The sequence below is a fragment of the Anastrepha ludens genome, chromosome 4 (genome assembly GCF_028408465.1).
Source record: "Anastrepha ludens isolate Willacy chromosome 4, idAnaLude1.1, whole genome shotgun sequence".
Taxonomy (NCBI): Eukaryota; Metazoa; Arthropoda; class Insecta; order Diptera; family Tephritidae; genus Anastrepha; species Anastrepha ludens.
In genome coordinates this window covers 74,773,267-74,779,295 of record NC_071500.1, presented here as the reverse complement: position 1 = coordinate 74,779,295, position 6,029 = coordinate 74,773,267, and the positions used below count along the sequence as shown (strand labels likewise).

The 6,029-nt window shown below is 38.7% G+C and overlaps 1 long non-coding RNA gene across 1 annotated transcript; it reads left to right on the top strand.

Moving 5' to 3' along the window:
- Nucleotides 1-200: 200 nt before the first annotated feature.
- Nucleotides 201-2,003, top strand: LOC128859849 (uncharacterized). Its single transcript, XR_008454195.1, has 3 exons — nucleotides 201-687; nucleotides 744-1,162; nucleotides 1,920-2,003. It is a non-coding gene; the product is annotated as an uncharacterized LOC128859849 (long non-coding RNA).
- Nucleotides 2,004-6,029: the final 4,026 nt, after the last annotated feature.

Here is a 6,029-nt window from a genome sequence, read left to right as displayed (position 1 = left end):
ATATTGATATATAAATAATGTTTAGCTGAATGAAAAAACATCTAAAGTCGCATGTAGAAATAACAAAAATGGAGGAACAATTGGAAAGTGGAACTTCTTTTGGAGTCGGAACACTGAAAAAACGAAACGCGCTACAATGAAGCACGACGGAACTGCGAACAATAAACAGTGAACAGTTGAAATCGATCCTGCTCAGCGATTCTGGGCACGTCGCGCAGTTTATTAAAATAACTTTGGAGCATTGCGCGTCCATCCGCCTGTCTGTCCACAAAGCGGCACTATGAATATGTGTGCAAATGTGTGTCTGTCCGCGTCGCACTTGTCCGTTTGCGGTTTGCCGTTGAGTTTAGTTCGGTGCGTCGTCCATTCAGCATTTAAACTGACACGAGCACTAACAACAGTAGCGACGACATACACATTCGCTTATTCTCCGGTGTTTTAGTGATTTTTACGACAGATTGTTGTTGCTTTATGGGTGTTTACTTATAATTTTTTTTCTGTTTTATGTTCGTCACAAAAATTAGTTTAATCATAAAAATGGCCAATAGTGCGATCCATGCAATGGTGAAAAATGACTGTAAAGGCAACAATAATAACAATATGAAGTCAACTAGCCTTCACCAACTGAACGGCCTCAGCCACACAGTCGCGTCCATGAATATGCCCACTAACATTGTATGTTTGCAGGTTGTTGCTGCTATTATTATTTTATTTGTTGTTGTTACTGTTTTTACTGTCCACAGGTAGTGCTACCCGTTTTGCGCATTCCATCGCCCGAAACGCGTCAGTTTCATAGGCCTCACGACCGTTGTCTTCTTCGCCAGCTCCGTCATTGCCGCAGTCACCGTTGGGTTTTTTTGTGTCTGCGAACGTGCACGTCTTCGTCCGCATCACGTATCCGTATGCACATCATCTAGGCTTTTTCGCCCCGCAGAGTGGACTTGGCCAAGAGCCTGCAATTAAAACCTTTTAACAATATCACGTACTATGAACCGCATATAAAAAGTTTCTACCCCAATTGGATGAGTGGTTGGTGTACTTGGCCGTTGAGTCTACGATGGTGGCTAGCGATTGAAAAAATGTATACAAAAATTATGAAAAGGTTGCATTCGCTTGAGTTCGAACTACGACTGCAATATCAAATCCAGCGACACTAAACGAGGTATGGCAAACAAGTTGCGGGAATTTGTCAGTAAAACCCCAGCAAATTGAGTTATGGAAAAAATTTTATTATCGATCTTCGCAACAGTTTTCTTCTATACAATTATTCCAGCTACAAGTAGGTCAGCTTCCTTCACCACTTCTTTGCCACTGATGAGTTTTGTTGAAATGCGACTATACCTTGGGGAATAGGAAAAAGTTCTCAGGGCGATATCAGGGCTATAGGGTGGATGCGGCCACGTCGGAATGTTTTTTGTTCAACAGCTTTTGTAAAATGGGTCGGGATATAGTCGCGATTCAAGGTTCACCTATTTTTGGCGATTTTGGGACTACAAATGCAAAATGCGTATCCGTGAATGCCCGCGCAGAAACGTCCACTTACTGTTCGTCCGGCACAAAAATATGTATGGATGTTGCTACAGGTATCAGAAAGCGATTAAGATTGCCTCCAGTCGCGACTTAGACAACTTCGTTTTTGCTGGCCACACCCGGTGATGTCAGTGCCCGTTATAACAAAAGTACTCTTTATATTAAAATCCTGGGGACTTAATTGCCACACCTTGTTAAAGGAGGTACTTGAAGTGGGGATTCTCTTTGAGATGCCTCAGGTGACAATCGATCCAAGTGTTATCAGTTTTGTGTTATTGAAGCACTCGTAATATTAATTTTTTTCTGCCATATTTTATTCAGTGATCATTTTTTAAAATTTCATTGAAAATTCATTAATGACTTCTACTATTTTTATTTAAACATTTCAGTGAATGAACAGCCGGCCAATTATTGATTGATGGGTGCAAAAATCACAAAACTACAGGACAAATGTAAATGTAAAATGAATTCCCTGTTTCATATTACAATAAACTTGTATCTTTGCGAACTGTCCTTCTCAATTCACTTGATTGTAATATGAGCTACTTTTAATTTTGACATAAATTATACTTAAGACTTAGTGATTCCGTGAATCCAAGATTCATGTTGAAAAAGTGAGTAATGGGTACAGTCCAATTTTTTTGTCTACTACCCTCTAGGTTGTATATGCCTTAAATGGGAATATGGAATGATGGAATGATGGAATATTTTCTGCCATAAAGCTCCTGGATGCTGTAAAGACTTTTGGAAATTGAGCCTTGATCCAATTTTAAATAAACTAATAAAAAATATTACTATGACATTTATATATAAAACTTTAATTACGGAGCTTCAAACTTCCCACTAACGAAACGCATAACCTTTTGACGACTCTTGAGTTTTGACCACCACGCACTATAGAGCCGAACCGCGGTTGATTTTGGATTCTATACACATTGCAAACCTGTAGTCAGAGCCGTTATTAGAAACAAATTTATTAAAGCTTTCAGTGGGCCCCAAGGGGATTGATACCCCTACCAAAAGCTAATGCACATATATACACGAGTGGAAAAGAATTCGCTCGGATTATAATTTCTACAATGATATTTTACAACAACGAGTCTAAATACAAATTGCCTGGCTTCTGAGAATAAACGACGGTATCAATCAATTATTAAAAATCGGACGTTAGATGAGAAAGTGATACAACAAACGCAAATTAGCTGTTTGGGTTCCTAAACCAGAGGTTTTTCAGGTTTCTTTAATTAAATTTTTTCTATATTCTCGTACAACATTTTCCGTCGGCAGGCATTGACAAACCTCTGAGTGAGTTTCTGCCATGCAAAAGCTCCTCAAAAAAAATATATGCCGTTCGGACTCGGCCTAAAACTGTAAAACAGACATACTAAACTTTTTTCTTTCATATATACCCACCAGCGTTGATTGTCACTGCACCACCAACGATTTACATAACTAACGAATCGAGTAACTAACCACTTTTTTATTCAAGGTAATGCAAGGTGAGAACAGTTGAATGGTTTTCGTACTATTACCGCAGCTACTAGTTAGTTGCCTTATTCATTATATAGTAATTATTTATAATCATATTTCATACAAACAAAAGAGTTTGTTATGTATAGCAGCACTTAGAACAACTATCTCTTATGCCCCTCACACTGTCACCGATCTCCAGTAATGCAAATCAATCTTTTGTGCACATTCAAATCTAGAGTGCCATAAAGTAACTTTTTTTTGGATTCTGTTTGGAAAAAGCGAATATCTTCAGTTGAAAATGAAATGCGCGTAAGTCAACAAGGAATAAGCCGGTAGTGAAAAAAGTGAATTTTTATTGTAAAAACGAACAGTAACCAGCACTTAAGACGTCTCATAAGAAAATATTAGATTTCATTTGCTATACTACAATATATTAAATCCGATTTTTTAAATACTTTAGATAATTATAAAATAAATAACACAAATAATAAAAATGTTCTAGTAATAAGATGGAAAAAAGCTGTCTACCAAAAAAAGTTAAGCGCGTCGAAGCAGCAAAAAGGCACTTACCGTGTTTTAAAATAATTTCACATTTTACAATTACTATACTCATACATACCGAAGCAGTTCTAATAAGTGGGGCGAAGGTCCTTTGAGCTGAACATATGTAGCCACCGAATAGACTCGAATATAATCTTGAACGAAAAAGGTGAACAAATACCTTGGGATGTGGATCGACACAAAACTTTGTTTCAGGCAGCGTTCAACATTTGAAAGTTCCAAGGCAGCTTCTGTCAATGAAGCCCTGACGCGACTCGAATATAGGAGGACCCCAGGGAAATCATAGGCGACTACTGTCATTGGTTGCTTACTCCATAATTCTTTATGCAGCACTTATCTAGACGGGGCTAAAAAGTCTAATCTACGGGAATTCACCCAGACATACAGGCAAGCAGCGCTGCGTGTAGCTTGCGCGTACAGAAGGGTATCTGATTATGCAATTTGCTAAATAGCTAGAAAGATGCCTCTAAACCTTTCGGCAATTGAAATGAATCGGCTCTATAAAGTGCAAGGAGCACGGCCCACACCATTACAAAAAGCAGTTGAGCGATTGCTGACAATAGGTCGGTGGCAGTAGCGGTGGGATCAGTCACAAAGCGGGCGTTGGAACCACAAACTCATACCACGTGTTGATAAATGTTTAGTGAGAAATCATGGAGACACCCACTATCGCCTTTCGCATCGGACGTGGGTGTTTTCGGGGATACCTGCACCGTTTTATGCTGGCAGACAGCCTTTTCTGACCAAACTGTCCGAATACTGACTAAAACGCAGAAATCGTCATTTTTTATTGCGACCACTTCAGCGAGAAACGAGCTATTCTCGAATAAGCCCTGGATCATCAATCTTTCCCCAGCACCCTCATAGAAGATATGTGCACAACCAGCAGTACGAGTATAAGAAAGGCAGCACAAACGTTCGCAAGTAAGATCATGATGCAACTCCGCCATATTGATTGGGAGCTCAAAGCGATGCAGCAACGGTTTCAGCAGCAGCAGAGAAGGTGGATAATTTCTGATGAACCGACGACAAGCACAGACTTTTGAGCGAACGATTCAATACAATATCTCACAAAAGACAAGGAGGTAGTGGTTTAATACAACACTACCACAACTTTTCCGATCTCTCCTTAATGATGTGTGACGGCACCTTTGAGATGTTTCTGACATTTTGATTTAAACCTCCTTAAAAAAAACCAAACGCATGTCTACTTATCTTCTACTTTCATTTATATTCGATAGACGATAGATATGGATTGTTCCGGTTATGTAGAATCCATTGTCGTGGGAACGTAACAATAGTAATCATTGGCGCTTAGCCCTTTGTTATGTGTTTGGCCCAGCTCCTCCTCTTATTTGTGGCTGCGACTTGTGCTTTCACACAAATGGAGAGACCTACAGTTTTAATCCACCTTCGAACGACAGATGGCTTTTTATGTGTAAGGAGCTTATCTATAGCAGAAATACACTTGGCTTGCCATTTATTGCTGAGAAGCGACTGTTATTAGAAAAAACTGTTTTATCACTTTGTTCGCAACTCCGGGCGCTACCAAATGGTAGTCACACACAAACCCATTCAGCGGCCATGTCCATATAAAATACTTAATAATGGCATCAAAGTACAATAACATATTTGACCTAGCGAATGGTTTGGTGTCTAACTATTAGTGAGATATTGGGTTTATCTAGTGCAATATCATTATTGAGTTTGGTAGCATGGCAATACACTCTACGTGGTTAGTATGCTAACACTAATAAAATAGTTAGCTTAAGTATTGTACCAGCGAGATGGTTGATGAAATGTAATATAGAGAGCGGGAAATTGACTTCCTTCTAGGACAAGCTAATGTTAAATTCGCCTGATGCTTACAAGGAAAATAGACGGGCACTTGTCTGGTGATGGTTACCGAAATTTAATGTAATCGCTTGTTCTGTACTAGATACGTTCACTGCAGGGTAGTGTTACGATGTAATGTGCATACATATGTGTGAATATCTCACATACATATATGTATGTTCATATATTTTAAAGATGTAAGTATTACGTTTAAAAGGTGGAAAAATGCTAAACTTCGATGCAGCCGGGCCGAGAGAGTTTGTTTAGATTGCGTTTATTCCCTTCACATTCGTATACCTATATATGTATATACATACATATATGAATAGATAAAATTGAGTGGCGCTGGCATTGAACGATTGCCGCGAAAGTGTTTGCTTAATGAACATTTGTAGTTAAAATATTGTATTGTTGTCTAAGCAGTGCAAAATATTTGCAATAACCAGCAATTTTTCGATTGCCCACTTTTGTTACGGTTCGTTATTTTATTCGCATGCTTTTACGTTTCTTAGTGTGATTTGGATGCAAAGGGTGGCAAACAATTAAATGAAATATATAATATTATATTGTATGTATGCATTTAACTGAAAACATGCCAGAGCAATAACAACAATAGGCAGCCATTGTTA